Genomic DNA, 22,759 nt, shown 5'->3' with positions numbered 1-22,759 from the left:
TTTCACTGTAAATTTCATCTGATTATCACCTTAATCTAGAAGAGGAGAAACAGAATTTAAAGAAGAAACTAGATCAAGTCACAAGTCAAGTACGTATGAAATTGAATACTTCAATAGTCAATCTGAAGTTTTTTAAACAATATAAAGTGATTTAGGAAACCAAGTTTAGTACACAACATTCTTTGGATTTCTATTGTAATTAATTTTATTACAATTTTATTATCTCACCAGTGAACTTATTTGTTTTTGTTTTTCAGAACTGGGAGGTTGAACACAGGGACTGGAACATATAAGACAAAGGCTGTATCACTGAGCTGTACATTTCTAGATCCTAGTGCACTTATTTATTAAACTCAGACTTTCATTCTTGCATTTTCCTTTCAATTTTATACATATTTCTTTAAAACACTTAGCTTTAGGAAAGCTGAAAACCATACATCATTACTCACACAAGTTGAGAGACTTATTTTCTGTTAAACAATGTTTTTTTAGTGCTCTCTATTGTCATGATGAGGCAAAGCAGATTAAATCAGAGGATGATATTTGATGAAATATTCCAGGGAATTATCATCTTTTTTCTTTGCAGTTGTGCAAATGGATAAAGAATCTGTGTATAATTATCTCATGGCTTTCAAGATAACTTGTATACAAAGTTTATTATACTTTTCTTAAGATATGCACTTATCATTAATTTTTAAATTACTGGAAATCTAGGTATATCTTTCATTTTACTTTCAATTTAGACATATTATAGAATCATAGAAATATTCATATCATGTCTAGTACTTATATCCTCAGTAGAGAATGATGAAAATTATCATAATCCTTCCATTAAATCTTTTTAAAAGGAGCTTTATTGACATATAATGGACATTTAATGCATGATTCTTTGCCTCAAATTAATATATCTGCACAGTTGAATAAACGCCATTGTAGTCAATTTTAGAACATTTTCATGACCTTGAAAAGAAAATTTGAATTCCTTAATATCTCCATCATCCTGAGTCCTAGGAAACTGCCCATCTAATTTTTATCTCTATAGTTTCTCTGTTCTAGGTATTTCAAGTAGATCCATATAAAACTTAGTCCTTTTTGACAGGCTTCTTACACTTAGCATACGTTTTCTGGACTCATATGTGCTGTCACAAGTATCAGTACTTAGTTTCTTTTTTTTTCTTTTCTTTTTTTTGTCCTCTAGTGTTGTCTTGTATGACTGTACCACTTAGCCATTCATCAGTCTCATCAACGGTCATCAGGCTTACACTAATTGTCCCTTTGAAGTCCTTTTGGCTTTCGTTCTTCTTTCAAATAGATCCATTTTCCTTGCATTTTACTCCTGGTGCAAAAGTATCCTACATTTCTTTATGATGGAAGCAAATCCTGTTTAATATCAGTGCCCAGTCCAGTTATTGGTATATAAAAAACCACTACAAAATTCAGTATACCAAAACATTGTTGTTCTCACAATCTGTAGTTCAGGCAAAGAACTGTGAGCCCAACTTGTTTCTTCTCCACATGGCATCAGCTGGGGTTGCACAAATGGGAACTAAAATAGTGTAAAGACTTGCTCACTTACCTTTCAGGAAATTGGCAGTGGCTTTTGACTGGGCCTTTAGCAGGGGCAGTCAGCTGCAGCACCTATATGAGGACTTACCATGGGGCTTGGGCTTACAATATGGTGTCTGGATATTAAAAAAGAGCCAGCTACCTTAGAAAACGAGGTGGAAGTTAGATCACATTTTATAACCTCGCCTTAGACACATTAGCCAATCTACTACATTCTATTCCTTAGGAAACAGAGAGGCCAGCATACATTCACGAGAGACAATTTCATGGGAGAAAAATCAAAGAATACAAAGACAAGCCTTAAAATCACCAGCTTAAATAATCATTATATTCAAGAGGTTTTGTTTGTTGTTGTTGTTTATTTGTTTGTACTAGAGAATGAACTCAGGGGCACTCAACCTCTGAGCCACATGCCCAGACTTGTTATATTTTATTTTAGAGACAGGGTCTCACTGAATTGCTTAGGGCCTTGCTAAGTTGCTGAGCCTGGCTTTGAACTCCCGATTCTCCTGAATTAGCTTCCCAAGCCACTGGAACTGCATGCACCACCATACCCGGTGCCAATAAGTAGTGTTTTCCAAATCATTGCCACAAAATCCAACAAAATTTTATTATATTTATTGTGGAAAGAACCTGATTATCACAAGCTAATGCTATTGAATTCAGTCTTTTTATTGAAAAAAAAAGAATAAAGATCACGTCTCATTCAACTTTTTTATTATGACATGTCATTGTTCCATACCAAGAACTATGATTTCTTGAAATATAATTGCAAATAAAAAAACATTTGGAGTTTGGAAAAATAATTATTTATTAGCATGCATATTTATAAGTTCATTAATTAGATTCTCATTTTCAAATTTTATAAAACTCCTTTAGAAATTATGGAGCAGAAATATGGAAGAAAGGGGCAAGAGACTTTCCACTAAAAGGTGAATTATAAGCTAGGAACAAGCACAAATATTTTGTGACAAACATGGAGGGTAAATACTTGGGAATGATACTGGCCAAAATATATCATTATGTTGTGTGTGTATGCATGTGGAAAAACTCCAATGACTAAGCAACTTTAAAAATATGGAATATCACCTTATATACATTCAAACAACATATAATAATGACATCTTCAACAAGATTCTCCTGAAAAACAAAACTAATAATACGTAGTGGGGGATGTGAGAAAAAGAGAGAGAAAGGAGGGTATTTTAAGTAGTTGGCTCACACAATATAGAGGGGCTGGCACTTTTGAAATCTGCACTGCAGGATGGCAGGCAGCAGATCCAAGGAAGAGTTGATGTCTCAAGTCTAGAGGTGCAGACAGAATACCATCTACCTGGGGGACTTCATTCTTCTATCTTAAGGTCTTCAACTGATTGCAAGAGTCCTATAAGGAAAATAAAAAGGAGACACAGAAACAAGATGCAGAGTCAAGAAAAGAGAGAGTGGCTTCCCCTCCAAGCAGCTGCAATTATTTATTACCAAAAAGTTACATTAGGTCTTTAGTGCCATGACTACATTATTATTTAATATTACTTTGGTCCCAGGTGCTGGATATCTGAGCTCACAGAGATTGTTCTTGAAGGACATTACAAATGCAACTATATACTACACCTCTATTAATTTTCTTACTAGCTTCAAAGAGAAACTGCCAAGCATTCCAAGTGTGGGAAACAGAGTGCCAGTTACTCCACCCCCCAGGATTTTGCTCACCAGAGGAATGCTTCCCTGTACATTTCCACAGTCACAATACCTACAGAGTGGGTTGGGATTGTGGCTCAGTGGTAGAGTTCTCTCCTACCACATGTGAGGCTCTGGGTTAAATTCTTAGTGATACATAAAAATAAATAAATAAAATAAGGTATTGTGTCCAACTATAACTAAAAAAAAAGAATACCTAGAGAGTCCCACTAACATTATGGTCATTTACTTGACCCAAAGTCTACTGATTTACATATTAGTCACATCTTTTCATATCTACAGAGCAACATTTAGACTCTGGTTCTACAAAACATTGGGTATCACATCCTACCTGAACTGACAAACAAATTCACTGTAACAACGTAGAATAAGAAAAACTACACAATTTAAATTTTAAATGTTATTTGACAACCAGAATGAAGCATGTACACTCACAAAAACCACTTAAATATTATCACCTAAATATTATCATTTATATAAAGTTTTGTATACAATATTTTATCTACACTACTAGATAACTTCCTGACTTGTAAAATTACTCTTGTAAAAGATACTAATATTTTATTCTTCATGTATGGACCAATTGTCATTTTCTAATTAAATCCTTCTGCATCTGTGTTTAAAATGAGAAAAACAAAATGAGGGGATTAAGAACTTATATTATTGTAAGTTCAATGTTAATGTTAACATCACTTTGCTTGTAAAATGTACTCAAGTCTTAAAGGAAAACTATCTTTGCTCAAATCCATATTACAAATGTTTTACATATGCTTTAAAAGCCTTAGAACCCCCTGTTGCCTCAACATTATGTCAGGTACTTATTTTAAGAGAAAAACCAATAATTTAATAATTTGACCCAATCTTTTTACCTACACAGTATGCTAGTGTGTGGCTTTGTTACATCTATCACTTGTTGATTCCTGCCAATCATATCATATCAAGGATGCAATAAACCTATCCAGCTATTCCTGTCTTTAAACAAGAACACTGAAGGAGAAACTAGCCTTTTACTTATTTAACTACAGTCAGCAATACTGGTTTTATTCATCAACTAAGTGTGGGCAAGTATAAAATCTCAACTACAAACTGAGCATTAAATTATTAAGTAATTTTTTTGTTTTTTGTTTTTGTTTCTTGGTGCTGGGGATTGAGCCCAGGGCCTTGTGCATGAAAGGCAAGCATTCTACCAACTGCAGCCAATATGGAAAGCAGTATGGATTCCTTGGAAATCTGGGAATGGAACCATCATTTGACCCAGCTATCCCTCTCTTCGGTCTATACCCAAAGGTCTTAAAAACAGCATATTACAAGGACACAGCCACATCAATGTTTACAGCAGCACAATTTACAATAGCTAAACTGTGAAGCCAACCTAGATGCCTTTCAGTAGATGAATGGATAAAGAAGATGTGGCATATATACACAATGGAATATTACTCAGCAATAAAAGAGAACAAAATCATGGCATTTTCAGGTAAATCGATGGCATTGGAGAAGATAATTCTAAGTGAAGTTAGCCAATCCCCATAAAACAAATGCTGAATGTTTTCTCTGATATAAGGAGGCTGATTCATAGTGGGGTAGGGAGGGGGATTATGGGAGGAATAGATAAAATCTAGATAGAACAGAGGGGTGAGAGGGAAAGGGAGGGGGCAGGGGATTAGCAACAATGTTGGACTGTGATAGACATCATTATTCAAAGTACATGTATGAAGACACAAATTGATGTCAACATACTTTATACAACCAGAGGTATGAAAAATTGTGCTGTATACATGTAATAAGAACTGTAGTGTATTCCGCTGTCATTTATTTTTTTAAAAAAGTCAATTGAAGAAAACACTGCCAGTAAAAATAAAATAAAATAAAATATCAAGTAATGTGTGGTCAGTAGAGAAAGAAATATTTTTTTGAAAGGCATTTACCTAAAATGGAACAAAAAGAGAAGGAAACTACTCAAGAATCTATAAAACCCAGCAAAATATTAAGGAATCTTCCTAAAGTTTGAATGTAATTCAACATTCAAGAAGAACTTGGGGAGTTGAAGGAAAAGAAAGAAACATATTCAATTTCTCCAGGTCCTGAGGATTTTTTATAGAGAAGTACATAATAAAGACTTAAAAGGTGTTTTATGTAGCATGTTCCTTATGCATTTTGTCTGTCTTTTGGGAAATCATTATATTTTTAACTTTTAAGGAATCCTTAAGTCTTTGAAATTTTCTGAATTTGATGAGTAAATTTCTAGATGTTGCTGACATGTGTTTCAATGATAAACCTGTTTCAAAATTTCACTTTTATCTTAATCTTTTTAATTTTTAAAACAAATGTCAAATTTGAAAGGGTTGGGCTGGGGAATGTGGCTCAAGCGGTAGCGCGCTCACCTGGCATGCGTGCGGCCTGGGTTCAATCCTCAGCACCACATACAAACAAAGATGTTGTGTCTGTTGAAAACTAAAAAATAAATATTAAAAAAATTCTCTCTCTCTCTCTCTCTCTCTTTAAAAAAAATTGAATGGGTTATTATTATTCAAAAACACACTTAGGCTTGTTGAATCAAAAAAAGAATGTGAAAGAATAGATTCTGTTGTAGTAATCATCACAGTTTTTAAGTGCCTTTTACTATGTCAGCCATCATTTCTCATGACCTATAAGAAGCTAACTACAAACAATTCTATGATTACTGATGCCAATGATGGCTATGCACATACACCACAGTTAGTTACAGCCATCATATTATAGTTCAAAGACAGTGCCTGGCATTAGCTGAATGAAAAAAATTTCCTAATTTTCAAATTTGTTAAATACATGATTCTTTAATGGTAATGAGGAAATACCAAAACACACAAACAGTTAAACCACCTGTAGAAACAGACCAGGGCATGATTTTAGGCCTTTGTACTATTGAAAATTAGTAACGTCAAAGGATAATTTCAAGCATAATTAAAAATTTGTACTATAAAGTCCACATAGATAACTGCATAAAATTAAAAATTTTCAACAACAATTTAAGACTATCAGCTAATCACTTAAATTTAAAATTTTCATTATAAAGGAAAGAAGAAAAATTTTCCAAAACATCCAATGCCATATTGTTGCTAAATCACAGCATTGGGCTGCAAATATTGGGGCTGAAATATAGTGACAGAGTTTTTAAAAGTAATGTTTTTATGCCCTTTATTAGTACATTAATATATCCACAGATTTTTGAGTTGGTGAAAGAAACTTTACATAGTTACAATCTCAAAACCCTTTCATCAACTTGGAAAAAAGAGAAGCAAGAAAACCAAAGTGAGATACTTAATAGAAAAATTAAGTGTGAAAGAGAGAATGATACACAAAAATTGGGAGAAAATGTTAATTTTATAGAAAAAGGATGTACTTATTTAGAAATATACTACCAAAGATATGATACAGAAAATTTCTCACTGTGAAAAGGTTACAAATCTTCACTGGGAGGAAAAATTATATTTCATATTGGGTGCATGTATGAATATGTATCAACATATCTCAGCATTGTATACAAGTATAATGTACCAGTAAAAAATGCGGAAAGCAAAAAAAAAAAAAAAAAAAAAAAAGAAAAATAAAGAAACCACACAAACAACAAACTTAAAAAAAGTAAGACACTCAGTGTGTATCTCTGTATTCTCTCTATATACATTTACACACACACATAAATAAATAAATAGATAATGGTAGTTAATGTACATGTACTTATAGAAACATCTCGCCATATCTACGAGAAGAAGAAACAGGATGGCACTGTGGAAATAAAAAATTGTTTTGTAATACCACAGGGGCTCAATGGTTATTAGTTCTTCCTTCTCCAACTCTTAATATATTAGACAAAAACACCCCAGGAATCTGAACATAAAAGTCCCTGAACCTAAAGCACCATATACTCTAGGGGGAAAAAGCCAGACTTGTTTTTTTTTTTTTTAATTACAGGATATATGAGCAAATATCAAGGATCTCTTTCAAGAACAGAATTCATTAACTTTGTTCTCACTATCAATTTCAACTTAGACAACATACAGGATTGGCATCTACTATTTCAAATACCTGGGATGAAATGTCCACCTTGGTCAACAGAGAAAGAGCCATACTTCTTAGTACAAAGATTTACTGCAAAAATAAATAAATAAATAAATAAATACCAAATAAAAAAATACCATTTACCTAAAAATCTCCATATTCTCTGACTCTTCTCTGGCTAGTTCCCAAGCAGAACAATGATTATAATCAGCCATCAGCCATTGCCTGTCTCCTCCCACTAAATACTAAGGAGTGGAGAAGCAAGTGGTTTGTCACCTTGGGTGGAATAACATACAAGTTGTCAGGTTTGGTTCTAAATTCTTTAGAAAATATTAAATGTATTCAAATTTTTGCAGTCATAGGGATAAGCCGATGTTCACATTCGCAGCCATGCCATGAAAGAAGAGACAACATTGAGTGGTCTGTCCATCCCACCAGTCCACACTCTTTCCTAAACTTTCTGAACATCTGTCTCCCTTCCTTTCTGATCTTTCCCTATTTATACTACACTAAAAATGGTGTTTCTCTAAGAGCAGCAATGATTGGCCTTTTCCAATAAAATTCTTTACCAGTAATGCCAAGAAGCATATTAATGATTCCTTATATGCATTCTAGGTATTGTAATTTGAAAGGCAGGGAAGAGGCAATCAACAGGTGAAGGCTACCAAATTCCTAGTGCTAGAAAGCACTAGGTGGGAGGGCAGATGCCCCACATAAAAGAACACATTGTACACATATATAAAAAGCTGATCTAATTGAGTCTATGTATTAATTATAACATCAATTTATATAAGTTAATCTTCCAAAAACACATTGATCTAATGAAATAGCAATTTTCTAATGCATAAAGATTTGATTTCATATTCTTTATTTTGAAATGGTTTGAATATTTTACTGAGAAGTCTATTTTATTTAATTTTTATCCTTTTTTGCACTATACCTTACAACAAAAGGATACTCATGTTCAGCTCTGATATCTTCAATGCACTGTGAGAACTCAAGTCAGATCTTTTTCCTTCTTCTCAAAGACTGATAAGTTCCTGACATAATTTGATTTTGTTCCTGACATAATTTGATTTTTGTTCAAATACCACTTAATTCTTATTCATCACTCAAATATAGGATCTATTCCATCTCCAGTAGACACATGAGAAACTTTCCAATATTTTATATCAAGCAAATGAATGTATATCTACAATGAAGATTAGTGGCTTATCTTAATGTTTTCCTTACTTGTGTTAAATATTTACTACTTCTTACACATCTATTATTGCATTTTACAATCAAAATTAATTATAACTTGTTCTAAATTTTTATAAAAGCTACTTTGTAATATTTTCAATAAGCCTTATTAAATTTACCTTCAAAATTATATTTCTAATTTAAAATTCCTTAAGCAACATATAAGAATTCTTAATTCATAACATCCTTTGAATCATTAGATTATGTCATACCCCCACATTTTGGGGGTTATCTAAAACTTTCTCCCAAAGAAATTATTTTTGAAGGTTCTAGTTTTTCTGCTATATCAAGCACTTTAGACTCCTTACGGATCTTTCATACATCTTGAGAATTTCCTTTATGTCTTCACTGAGACTTGAGTATGAAGAAAATAACAATTACAATACAACAACTGAATGACTACAAAGAATCAGAATCTCTTCTGGGTACTTCAGATATATTCACTCCTATTATCCTAACACTGATAGTTACTATATTCATCTCACTTCCTGTGGAAGTGATGGAGCTAGAGAAAAATCTTTCATATATATAAACAAAAAGCAGAACAGTGATGACATATTTTTCATATTTAAAAAAAGAAAGTTAAAATGAAGTCACACAAATTTAACTTCTGGTCTTAAAGGAATACTAGGATCTAACTTTTCTAACCTGTTTAACTATTAAAAAAAAACAAACAAAAACATAATTTGTGAATGTAATCTATGAAGGCATTGGAGACTAAACACTGTAACCAGGACTCAGGATACAAAATGGGAAGAGAAAGACAAGAGTACTAAGATAAACTCATCATTTTTGCTTCCTGCAAAGATTTATGTCACAGACTAAAAAATTGAAGCTCACAACCTGACAGCTAGTGCCTGCTGCAACCTCTTAATGACAGAGGCAGAAAATATACTTCCTCACTTCTATGGTGACCCACATAAGGGAGACCCAGATCCTGGAAAGGAAGTAATGGCCTGGACATATACCTGACTACCATGTGTCACGAGATCTCTTTTTCTTTTGAATTATCATCAAATATTAATCAGGAAAGGCATCTCTTACTCATGAGAACCTTATTTGATAATTCAATCTCCTCTATGAAAAACTGATTCTGATGTGTTCTCTGAGCAGAAAACTGAACACAACATAAAGGAAAATACCAAAGAAAGACAATAGAAAAGAAAATGGTGAAGAGAATGGATGGGACAAAGGGAAATAATATTAAAACTGTACCTTACAAAATTATTTATTACATTATGGATAGTTTTAGTGACCATCTATACTCAAAGACCAGAACACTGTAACCAAAAGAAACTTAGTATAGCTATACTAATTTATACATTAGAATTACAACAAAAAGCATTACTGAATAAAAAGAAGGTTACTTAAAATACTAAAGTCATCAAATAAATAGATTAAACGATCCATACGTATCCACATGACATTAAAATAAAACAACCAAAACCACCAAAGGTGTAATCATTATATTCAGAGAAATACAACTGCCATTGTTTTTGAGTGACTTGTTGCAATTCAACACAAAAAATTAGCAAAGGGTATTGTATATATGCAATACATCCACATAAGAAAAAAAAACTGTCCATTACAGATAATTAACTGAACATTAATTAACTTAATATTAACAAATAGTTCACATAATCAATAATTAAACAATTGTTTTAAGAATTATCACAAAGTCTAAGAAGGAGATAGTCAATTAAATACTGACACGGCCTTCCCAAACTGGATATGCAAATGAAAGAAAAACATAAAAAATTGTTGAGATTAGTTGTCAACTAAGTGAAAACTACCATAATGAAATATAATTATTGCTTATCAAGATGACTAATTTTTTTTCAGGTGATACTAAGATAAGAGGACACTTCATTTAGGGAAAGAAGTAAAGACTGAGTAAGCAAAATTTCCTATGGAAAAGACTTTGAATAAGTCTACTAAATTTCAACATAGATATACTTAGGACCCAGCAATTTCACTATGTGAAATGAATTCATATGTGTACCAAAAAGTACATTTCAGATTTATCTTTGAAAGTCAAAAACTGATAATGCAAATTTTCATCAGCAATATAATGTTGCTTTAAAAATAGCATATCAAGGCAGTGAAACAAATACAAAATTAATGGAAATAAATGACCATCTCACCATAGAGAGAGTCGCAAATATAGCTTTAAAGGTAGACGGCCCATAAAAAAGGACATATTTTCAGTTCAAACCAGAAGAATTACTGCATAATAAAAGCAATTATAAAATAATAAAAATAATCATTTCCCAAGCAGGAGGAGGGGTAGTGACTGGGATGTCACACAGAAGGTTCCTCTCAAGTGAAAGCAACATAGGTGGTATGCACATAGAGGTTTTCTTATAATTAAAATATTATAGATCTCAACATTTAACATTGCATTACATGTGCTGTCATTTCAAAGTGAAACACTTCCTTCAACTGCAGTAACCTTTAACAAATAAGATAAATATATTTAACAATCGAGTACCCAGAGGAACTACAACTGATACAGTGCTGCCAAAGAACCCATTTTCAGAATCATCAATAAGCCCCCTCTTTCCAAATCCAATGAAAATGTGTTTTGTCAGAAGTCTAAAATTAAATGACCATCCTACCCTCCTGGAAACATTGGTGGATTTTCTGACACCAAAAGCTTCCAGTGTTCTTCACTCTTATTGTCCACGTATCTCTTAGTGGTTCTTCTTATAGCAACATTGTATCTACTGGAGGCTAGGTTCTAGCCTGTGTTACTTGCTTTTTTCATACTATTTTCTGAACTGATTTTAACAAGTTCTTTCACTTTAACTGTCAATTCATTGTAGCTTCATTTAAAAATTATGCCACTTGTTCCAATACTATTTGAATTTTGGACACAAACATTAAACTGCCTACTTCATCTCCTCAAACATGAAACATCAAAACAAGATTCTCAAAGTTTCCTCTGAAACAGTTTCCATATTACTTCTTTCAGTAAAACTTACTCAATTGATTATGACATTTAATTATTCCCAATTTTCCTATTTTATTCATGGGCTCAAGCAATCTACCAGCAAGTCTCAGCAGTAAGACCTCTAGTATATATCTCAATTATTTTTATTTTTATGTATTTGCACACAAGATTATTTTGGAGGGAACTGCAGTTTCCTCCAAGTCACCTGCCTGCTGCAAAATCAAACTGGACTCCAAACCACTTCCTCTCAAACTACCAGAATAAGTATTACAGTCATCTGCCCCCCTTAATAATCAAAACTTCCTCATTTCCTGCTGCTCTTATGACAAAATCTGAATTTGTTACCTTTCTTAGGTCAGGTTGATGATGTGGCCCTTTCAAATATGGTTTCTTTTACCAGGAAAGAGAATACCAAACCAATGAGTCTGTGTTCTACTCTGAAGCATGCTAATATCCTAAGCTCTACTATAAGATGATTCATTATTCCATGAAAAGTAGATTCAGGCACCATTTTTAACACTTCATCATTTAACAATCCATATCAAAAAATCTCATTCTTATTGATATATATGAATAAGTACACATACCTTTCTAGAAGGTCCCTGTAGTGAAAGTACAGTTTCTTGCTTCTACTGGAGAATGGGTTCCATGCAAACAGCAGTCCTCTGCAGACAAGCAGTTCCTACTAGTAGGCTCTGCCTGTTGGGGTTCTAGCAGACTGCAGAAACTCACAGCTAATTCCTTCTACCAGGGGTCCTGCTTTCTGAATCTAAAGGACAAAGCAAATCTACCATAACTCCACAGTAGTTTGCTGCGTAAGTGGTCTCTACTAGGGGCTAAGCTATTGGTTCAAACTCATGCTAATAAGATTTTGAAAAAAATAGCAATGCTATTGGTCCAAACTTATGCAAATCAGGGTTTGGAAAAAGTAGCAATGCTATTGGTTGAAATGTATGCTGATACATTTTGCAAAAGTAAGCAAGGGAATGGTTGGACTTGATCTGAACATTTCCTTCTGGCCTCGCTCAGTACCCTTCACCACTAAAATGATGGAGGGTGGGACCCAGAGACAGGTCCATGCAACCTGACTCCCCTGGGCCCTGGCCAGCACCTACATGACAGGCTGGGCCACAAGGCCCAACACCACCCATTTCCACTCTAGTCCATAGAGCCACCCCTTGAAGAACATGCTAAGCAGTAAGCCAGACCCATAAAAGAAGACTGGAATGTTTTCTCTGATATGCAAAAGGTACGCTAAAATAAGGTGGGGGATGTTAATGAAAAAAATTATAATACAAGAGAGATCAGTGGAACAGAGGAAGTTCCGAGATTGAAGGTAGAATGGAGGGATGGGAAACTGAAGAACAGTTTAAAGAATCAGATCAAACTTTTCCTCATTCATACATGAATATCCATTTTTATTAAAAACTATAAATCTTTAGATTAGTCATTGATATTTCATTGGGAAGAAGTGAGTGAATGATGGACATGTAGCTGATTTTTTGGCAAAAACACAAAATATTTACATTTTGAAAATTTTAAAACCATGTATAAATTTCTGCATACTATAAAACATTTACTTTGGTTTTGAACTGGTAATACTTTTACATTTCCTGTCGCACATTTTCTCTAGAATTGTTTTTAAATGTGTACAATATTGTAATCTACCTAAGGTACAAAAACACCACTATAACAAAATATGAAGAAACAGATCACTTTAAAGTCCTATCTTTATATTGAAGTTAAGTTTTTCCATACTTTCTATGCACAGGGATCATTATTATTTTTATAAAGGATCAGCAAACTCTAAAGGTATGGATGGAAAGTAATTTAGACTTTATTGAGACATATGATTTCTGTTAAAATATTCATCCCCAATTTGTGTGGAAGCAGCAGATCATGGGAATGCACTGGCAGAAAAGATTACATGCAGTAGAAAATGTCTTATTTTCATACATCTAAATGTTGCAGTGTGAAAGAGAAAACTATAGTGTTGCCCTCCTTTTGTTATATATCTGGATCAAAAATTCTAGACATTGACATTGAATTAAATATTTATTAGAGAGGCAGTGTTACTATTCTATTATTCTGATGTTTTTATGTTTCTTCTGAGATTCACTCACAAACTATGTAAGGTACTTTGTTGATGATTAATAGCATATGTCTTGTTAAGTGTTCTAAAGGAAGTAACTGGAAAGAATGTCAAGTGATTCATCATTATATTATCAACAGTCTATCACTTATGTTCAAGGGCATTATTTTTGTCTCCTAACATTTGAAATTTAAAAAAAAAAAACTGCTGATATTTTTCCCCTTTTTTTGTAGTTTTAAAATGTATATTTAATTTTGAGAAAAAATTAAAAGCCCTAAAGAGATGATATGTTTGAGAGCAATGTCACAACTGCTTGTACTCTCACAGCATATAATAGTTTCTCTTGCACAGGTATTTTCTCAATAAGAATATCAACACATCATTACACTTGGGGACCAGTTAAATCTGGAAGCTCTCATTCTAGCCAGTGCTTCTATGTATACAGCAATGGTATGTAAGTGATACTGATTACAGAGAAATGCCTATCACAGATGCACCATCTAGGTTTTCTGTTAAAAAAAAAAATGACCACATGGTAAGAAGTAGCTGGTGCTGGGCAATCATGGGCTGTCAGAGTGGTGGTTTTATGTGGCTTTCAAGCCTTCCACTGGTTCTCAAAAGTAATTGTTTCAGTTCTATGGTTTACAAGCGCACAAATACCAATCTAGTAACTGTGTTAAGCCCTTGTGGCTTATGCAAATTCCTACTGCTTCAGGATTCAAGTGAAACTATTCTGCTTGATATTCTTTGAATAAATGTTGAAGGTACAAATAGGCTTAATGAATGATTCAAAATTATGCATGAGCCTGTTTATATTGGTTTACCTTTTAGACCTTGAAATTGTCAGATGAATATTCTTACCGAATAAGATTTGAGAGATTTGAGATAGGTTAACAGAATAAAAAACAAGTTTCATTTATCTTCTGTTAACCTATGTTTACACTAAAATGATGTAGCTGCCCATAATAAGTTCTTCTTCCTTTTCTACAATATAAACCTTTTTAATAGCAATGGTAGGAATCCTAATATAATGCTCATAGTGGAGTTTATTGCACAGAAAAAATCTTTGTAGTCATGTGACATTCTTTGAAATTTGTGCTTCTGTGATTATTACAATTTGAGAGGAAGAATGATGTGGTATAAACAATTATTAAAGTCAGCTATTATACTTGAGCTTAAGTTTAGGAAACAAAATTAATAGGGCAAAGATGGATTTCCAAAGGGACTGCATGCAATGAGGCCAATATTAACAGAATGGTGGAGTTTTTTTTCTCTTTCACTGTGAAAAATTAGTAGTGCTTTAATTCATGTAGTGGCATCGAGCTTATAGAAAATTAAAGCTTCCAGGAAAGCAGAGTCTTGAAACATTTTTTGTAAGTGTAGATTTTCAAATGTTGCAGCAAGACACATCATCACTTAAGACTGAAATGTCAGGTAAGTTTTCCCCTCACTTAGGTGTTTTGAAATAGAAAAGATAGAGACTGCTTATTGCATACTTACTACATTTTTATGAACATTTGACTGAATTAACTCTTAATATTATAAGGTTATTGATCCAGTTATACACAAGAAGAAGTTTCTCATGAGTGCAAAGTAACAGGTTCATATAGGAATGGTAAAATTTAGGCCTAAGGCATTGTGATTATGTGTAAGCCAAAAGGACTCATTAGGGTAATAAAAATAAGAGGTGATGGAGAAGGGCTGAGTGGAGGACTTCCCAGGCATCTGACATGGTTGTGCATCAAGTGCCTGCAAAAGGGAGGTTGGGTATTCAGGGCCACTCAAAGAGTGAAGCATATTGGGTGGTACTTTCCCTGACAATGTCCACCCAGAGTCTGGTATTAAAGAATAGAAAGAAAATTAAATCTTTTTTATATAGAAGAAACAAAAGGAAGCCATTCCTCCTGTAACATTCTCAATCAGAACACATCCAGAGTTGAGCTACTGATTGCATCTCACGTGCCCTCCACCCAGTGCTGGTGTTTTGCACATCACTGGAAAAAAAGTAAAGTGACATACTATTTCCAATCTAGAAGCATCCCCCCTTTCTGGCCAAAAGCCCTTCAGATGCAATAGGAGTCAAATTATTATGGTGATTATTTTGAATATTGATATGAAAAATAGGTAGTTCAAATTATGCACTTGGTATTATAAGATAAAAAATAATTGTACTATTTAAATAAATAAACAAGTAAATAAATAAGTAAACCATAGTGTTCACATGTGTCACCAGAGAAGCTTTTGTTATAAAAACAGATTTCTGGGTCCCAATTCCTTGACTCAGTAAACTGGAGTGTGGCTCAGGGCCAGCATTGCAGAAGGTTGTCAATCAATAGAATAATAATGTCCAGAAACACTACTCAGTATTTATCTTTTAAAGTGAAACCAAACTCACAACAGCCTTCACACAATCTAGGAGTTCCTCAGCACCAACAGTCCTCCTCCAGCTACTGTTGCATTTTTCTGCTTTTCTTTCTAGAGAAACAAAACCCATTCCAGGGTGGGTGTGGGGAAGAAAAAAATGTTTCCCCTGAAATTTTCTGCTTTCTCACCTCTCATTCAATGTAAATTAATTCTGGTATGATTTCTGACTTTACTACTCTACTAAAACTCTCTAACCAAGATTACTGATGGCCACCTATTAAATCCCTTAAAGCTACATGACATCAGCTTATGCAAGCTCTCTCAAAAGGACTACAGAGAACACTTATTCTTTTATATGTAACACAGAATCCAGAAATCTATCTAAAAAACATTTGCTTAGTAAATATAGTAATGAATATTATGCACGTGTTTATAAGAGTTGTATAAATACCATATGTGATTACTGTATCACTATGGTCCACTCCAATATCTGTGGCTTTATAAAAAGGCTTGATGGAGGAAGATGATCTCTCTTATCCTTCTGTAGTTTTTCTATGGGAAAGTAATATATTATCGTCTCCATTTCCCCTTTCTTTCTTTTCTATTTACTTATTTACTTAGGTACTGAGGATTGAACACAGGGCACTTTACCACTGAGCCACATCCCCAGACTCTTTTTACTTTTTAGTTTGAGGCAGGGTCTCATAAAGTTGTTTACGGCCTCACTAAGTTGCTGAGGCTAGCCTTGGACTTGTAGTCCTCCTGCTTCAGCTCCATAAGCCACTGAAATTACAGGTGTGCCACAAGGCACCCTACTATTTCCCCAATTTTCAGATGAGAAAAGTGAGGCAAAAAGAGGTCAAGTGTTTTATTCAGGGACATGCAGCAAGGAAATAAGAGAGTTGAGATTTGAACAAACTCTGTATTATTCTAAACTCTTGCTGTTGATAGTCTCAAGAAAACTTAGCATTTTATGAATGTCAGTTTCCACAGAATTTTGAATCAAATTTCTTTCTTTTTTTTCATTTTTGCAATCATGTAATTTGCAGTACATAGAAATACACATATTGTCTTGCCCATATATAAAAGGCACTTGCATAGAAAATCTTAGGGATAGGTAGTAATCCTAAGCATTGTGAGTCATAAAATAACTACAGTGTGGTCCCCCCACAAATTCTGATTTAGGACCTTGGTACATTCCCCGTTAGTGGATCTTCCCAGCAGTGTCATTGTCTATGGCCTGCCAAGTACTTAAATGAATGACCTCGGTGGGTGAAGTCATTTTCCAATGTCAGGATGTCCTGGAGGAGGAATCAGGTAGAAAATGATAATGCTTAACTCTACATAATAGCTCTCAAGGATAACAGACTACATTCTAGAGCAGTATTGCAAAGATTTGACTTTAGAGGTTAAGAAAAATAGTGCCATGAAAAACCATTGTGTCAAATATGTGTTTATTATCAGAGGAGAGAAATAAGAGGAGAGAGAAAAACAATTTTACTTTCATATTTAAGCATACTAAGATGAAGATGTTTAAGAAAGGTACTTACACTTAAGAGGCCAGCACAGAAAAGTTTGATTGAAGTTTTGACACTCAGTGAGACCATTAATTTTACATTTTATATTTCCTAATAAACTCACTCATTTCTTTTTGATTTGGTTATCTCCCATAAATTTAAAAAAAAAGACACATGGATGGGATTTTATTAGTGAAAATACTTATGGAGCTCTCTGTGTCTTCATTCCTCTTGTGTCAAAGTGAAATAGTAATTGAGATAAACTCAAAATAGAAAATGACGGTGTCTTTTTCAGAAAACTTTTCTCTCTTTTCTGTGTCCCTCACCTCAAAACCCAGCTTGTGAAATAAAAGAAACTATTCATTACTTTCAAGTATGTATACAAAGGGTATTGAGAGAATGCTCTAAATGATGAGTGAAAAGTCCACAATCAAGGCAGCTCATCTTCATAATAAAAATACTTGTATTCTTCTGTAGAGGCTGGGGGGCAGAAGGGGAACCAGTACTTTTTTTCAGGTATAATGTCCCATGTGCATCCAAGTTGACTTTAAAACAAGCCCAAGGAATCCTAGAAAATTGGTATGAAACATTTTACAAGAGCATTTGCAAATTATGTTGAGGAGAGTAAACAGACCAGGGGGTGGAAACATTAAAGGACTAAAATGAAAGCTGGAACTGATGGGGGCCCCTCTGATGCAGCAAATTCAATAAATACTTCAAGGGCACTATATGGAGATTACCTGTGAAGAATAATTGTTGAGCAACTTTTTAGAGGCTATTGAGTGGCCTTGAGCTAAAAGACATACATGATGTGCCCAAGTGCTTAGAAAACAGGCTAGAGAAACACTCCCTTGTTTTGTCTCTTGCTAAGCTAGTCATATTAGATAAACCCCTGGGTTGTGTAATACCTAAAGTGGGTGATATCTACGGCTTTGGCAGTCATATTCCAGGTTATTGTCCACTTGGTACATTCCATGTGCTCTAGTAAATGTACCAGCCATAAAGTAACCAGCATTCTTCTATCTCAGAAAAATATATCAGCCTGAAAATGAGTGGATGCTTTTATATAAATACAATTATTTTGTATACATAATGTATAAGTAATAAAAGTTCAGTTTTATTCAGTGGAAACAAATTATTTTTTAATATACCTAGAGTCAAATTTCTCTTACTTATGTGCTGGGGACACCAAAGTCATGGACGTGGATTGAAGTTATCAGATCCCTGTTTCTCAAATCCCTGTCCTGCAGATAAAAACCTTAACTTTAGACTTTAATCAGGATTACTCTTTGAATGATAAGCTAACCCCATGAGATATCTACAGAGAGGCATAAATTTCCATTACAATTCAGAAATGAGGTTCATGTTCACCACAAAATAGCATACAGAGCAATGTGGTACTATTAGTTTGTGTTGATCTTTCTTTCTCCTCATTTTTTATTGGTGCATTATAGCTATACATGATGGTATTTGTCAATATATATTTGCCTGTGCACATAGATTAACTGCACTTTTACCACTTTTACATGTAATAGTATTAATTGCTTTCTACCAAATTAGTAATATGGGCATTATTTTCTAATCAAAACTGAACTATAGATGCTATGGTACTGATAAGGAAAGTAGGATTTTTTTTCTGACATATTGTGAAATTCTTGCCTCAGTTAAACCATGACACAGGAAAGGTGGATTATTAATTTCTGAAAGACATGCAGTTCTAGAGCACAGCCCATTCACTGGGAAGACCAAAAGTAGCCAATTTTAGACAACAGCAACAATACATTTTTAATTCATTATCCCATGTAAATATTTAATTTTATATTGATCTAAAAAGAAACACAAATGTAGAACTTAAGTAGAGAAGAAAAACTACTGAATTTACCAGTACACATTTTATTTTATTTCTAATTAGCTTGTATTAATGGGTTCATTGTAATAGAAGTTCAGTTTTATTCAGTGGAAACAAATTAATACATACATACAGTGTATGCACCAATCAAATTCAGGCTCCCTTTATCCACCCTCCTCTGCTCCCTACCCAACCTCCAATAATTACTATTTTACCTTCTGGTTAACTCTTTAAACTTCCACATATGAGACAGAACTACTTGCCTTTATGTAGTTTGCTTATTTCACTTGTATTGCCATCTAGTTCCATCCATCCATTTTGCTGCAAATGAAAGGATTTCATTTTCTTAATATTTGGGCAATATTCCATTGTAAAAATGCATGATATATGTTCATTGTCTAGTCACTTGCTGATGGGTACCAAGGTTGATTCCATGTCTCAGCTATTGTGAAGAGTGCTGCAATTAACATGGGAATGCAGCTATTTCTATTGTGTGCTGATTTTATTGACATTCCAGATCATTCCAAGAAGGCTACAAATTGTTTTCTGACATTAACATAGACTCTATTTTCATTAATTAATGAAAAATATTTAAAAATATGATCTACACAATATAATGGGAAGAAATCACACCTTAAACATAACAAAGTGATTTTTAAAATGATAATTCTAACTATGATAGTCGTTTATTTAAAGGAAAAAGTCAAATATTTTACAAGTATTTTGTTGTGTAAAGTGTCACTATATATTTTAATGCCAATAAACTAACAAAATTTTTCAGGAGTATGCTTTTTACACAATGTTTTTAGAAACAGCAACAAGTATAGTTTTTCTCCTAATTTATCTATTATTCACCTGTTTCTCACTTACTATGGATTGATATTCACAACCTTCAACTACTGCAACTTTGAAGCTTTTCTCTGCCAGTCCTCAATATTATAGTAAATAATGGAAATTCCTTTTTTTGACCCATAATTTCCTCCTATTAGATAACCATGTGGCTATGAAGGTTTCAGGAAAGAATTTAATTCTTCAATAGCTGGTGTCTTATTTATCATCTTTTTTTCACAGTTCAAAAGTTAAAATATTGCACTTGAGATAGATCCTGTTGTGAGGCCAGTTTTGACATTATAATGATTAGTATGTTCTGAAAAGTATTTATGGAAAATATGAAAGAAACAATTTATTCTGCATTCTTTTTTGGTTTTTGTTTTGTTTTTAATGGACATCTTTGAAAGTGATCTGAAAATGTAACACTTAGAGAAGAAGTAAAACTTATGCTTCAAGGAGAAGTAAATTATTTGTAATTTAAGTTATTCAACAGAATATTCCCATGTGGAATAGAGTTAGTTAATTAAACAGTGGCCCATTTCAATTTCTTTTTTTATGTAAGTATTGACTCGATGGTCAATTTAGCACCTAGAAAACTTTCATGAAGTGGGAATTAAAAAGAAACACAAGACTAAGATGAAATATTTCTGTTACTTATTATTTTAAAATAATAGCTATTGAGATTAATATTTCTTAAAAAATTTTAGAATAAAATGTAAATTATTTCTTACTTGATTTTGCAGGATAACCTCATTCTCATACTGCATTCAGGAGCCAACCCTTCCTTTGTAGGTGGCCCCTAAACCACAGCTACCAGGTTGGTAGCTTCCTCATCTGCATCACTTTAGGGAAATTTCTTCCCCTTTACTCCTGGAGGAGATCTGCCCCTCCTTTTTGTCATATGGTTTCTGAATGAGCATCTTAGGACATAGGAATCTTTCTATCACTGTGCTTTCCACTTATTTGTAGAACTTGAATGCAGTAATATCCTCTGATTGCACAGAAACAACACCAGACTTGTTAGAGCAAGAATGTAGTACTGGTGATAGAACTTTATTAAGCTAGTAGGTGGATCTAGGTATATGTAGACTATATATTTATGACTGAACAGAAGAATTAATGAAAGAAGCTTATTAAGATTTAAACAAAAAGGAAAAATTGTAATAATCTTCTAAATGAAGTCTTTAAAAAGGCCTGTTCTTGTTCAGTATGAACCCTCTCAAAGTGAAATCAAATTTCTATCTCAAAGATAACATGGATGTTTTGTTTACCTTCCAATGTGTGGACCAACACAATGATTTTCATGTTTCCAGGTTAATTTTATTATTTATTTTTTATAAACATCTTGCATTTAAAAATCAATTCTATTTGTCAGTTTGAGAGAAATAATTTTCTGCTTAAAGAATCCAGTGATTCATCTTGTTTCTTTTGTAATCTCAATACAGCAAGCAAATCAACCCATTTCTACTTCTGAAATTACAACACAAAACAATTTTTAAAAAATAAATTGTCATTCTTTTTCAAAAAAAATTGCCTCTTGCTAGAGTAATTAAAGTGATTCAAGTGCAATTTAAAAACAAATTGTAACTGTGTTTAACTTTGAATGTGAAAAACCCAGATTCAAACAATAGTACCACCATTTTGTATCTGTGTGACCTCAATCAAGTTACTTGATTCAGCTCATCTGTCAAATAATAATTCCTTCCTCACAAGACCGTGAAAATTTAGTCATTTTATTCACTGTGTAATTATACAGCACAATCATTGATAACCTAGATGAAATAAGTGATAATTATGAAGACTATTTTCAGTTTTTTAAGGTGAGAAAATTTTTTAACAAAGCCATCATTTAAAACTGCACATAACGGGGGAGGATAACATGAAAATCATGAGCAGAGTAAACTGTTCCATTTTGTCATTTCCCATCTCATAGTAGAGACCCCATTCTGAAATGCGATTTGTTGACATTGAATGTCATATGCATAACACTATATATAGGAGCAAAGGCAAACAGGCTCCATGAGTTACATTAAGTCTTACCCAGTCAGGAGACACCATTCAGAAGGAGAAATATGTTGGTAGGTTTCAAAACCTTTCCTGCATGGCAATGCAGTTCATTAAGTCAGGCCAAGCTCAACAGAGTTACTTTTTTATATATATATTTCATGAAAAAGCACTGCTCAATAATAGAGTCAATACAGGATTGTTATCAGGGTAAAAAAAGAATGTATACCCTACAAGTCATTGTTTTTATAGAAGCAGCCCAGATGTGATATAAAACATGACGTTTCTAACACTTAAGGCCAAATTAGACATAAGTTCTGTTATGGAACTAGGGCACACTTTAAGTATTTTTAAAGAAATAATTCATATTAAACATGGTAACATTTTGAAACTTATGGCATAGTTGATTAGTCACATTTTCTTAACTGGGTATATATATGATTCATATTTGGATTTGCCATAGAGTATGCTACTTCAGAAGATGGAAGCTCTCCATTGAGACAGCCATAATTACTAAGGGATTGTGTAAAAACTCAGAGAACATTGGTACCAAAACAGACTGGTAGTACAGAATAGAGCACACAGAGACTAACCCACAAAATTACAAT

General features: G+C 33.4%; 1 protein-coding gene across 1 annotated transcript in view; it reads right to left on the bottom strand.

Moving 5' to 3' along the window:
* Nucleotides 1-2,266: 2,266 nt before the first annotated feature.
* LOC144365097 (uncharacterized) overlaps nt 2,267-22,759 on the bottom strand; it is a 55,868-nt gene continuing 35,375 nt past the window's right edge. The window contains exons 4-8 of the mRNA XM_078015899.1: nt 19,580-19,637; nt 12,082-12,263; nt 7,327-7,389; nt 5,646-5,715; nt 2,267-2,950 (exon numbers count right to left, since the gene is read on the bottom strand). The gene's annotated coding sequence lies outside the window, so the exon portion shown is untranslated. The remainder of the gene's footprint in view (nt 2,951-5,645; nt 5,716-7,326; nt 7,390-12,081; nt 12,264-19,579; nt 19,638-22,759) is intronic.

This window comes from Ictidomys tridecemlineatus, chromosome 6 (assembly GCF_052094955.1).
Source record: "Ictidomys tridecemlineatus isolate mIctTri1 chromosome 6, mIctTri1.hap1, whole genome shotgun sequence".
Taxonomy (NCBI): domain Eukaryota; kingdom Metazoa; phylum Chordata; class Mammalia; order Rodentia; family Sciuridae; genus Ictidomys; species Ictidomys tridecemlineatus.
The sequence above is the reverse complement of the archived record's forward strand: the minus strand, read 5'-3'. Positions and strand labels throughout refer to the sequence as shown.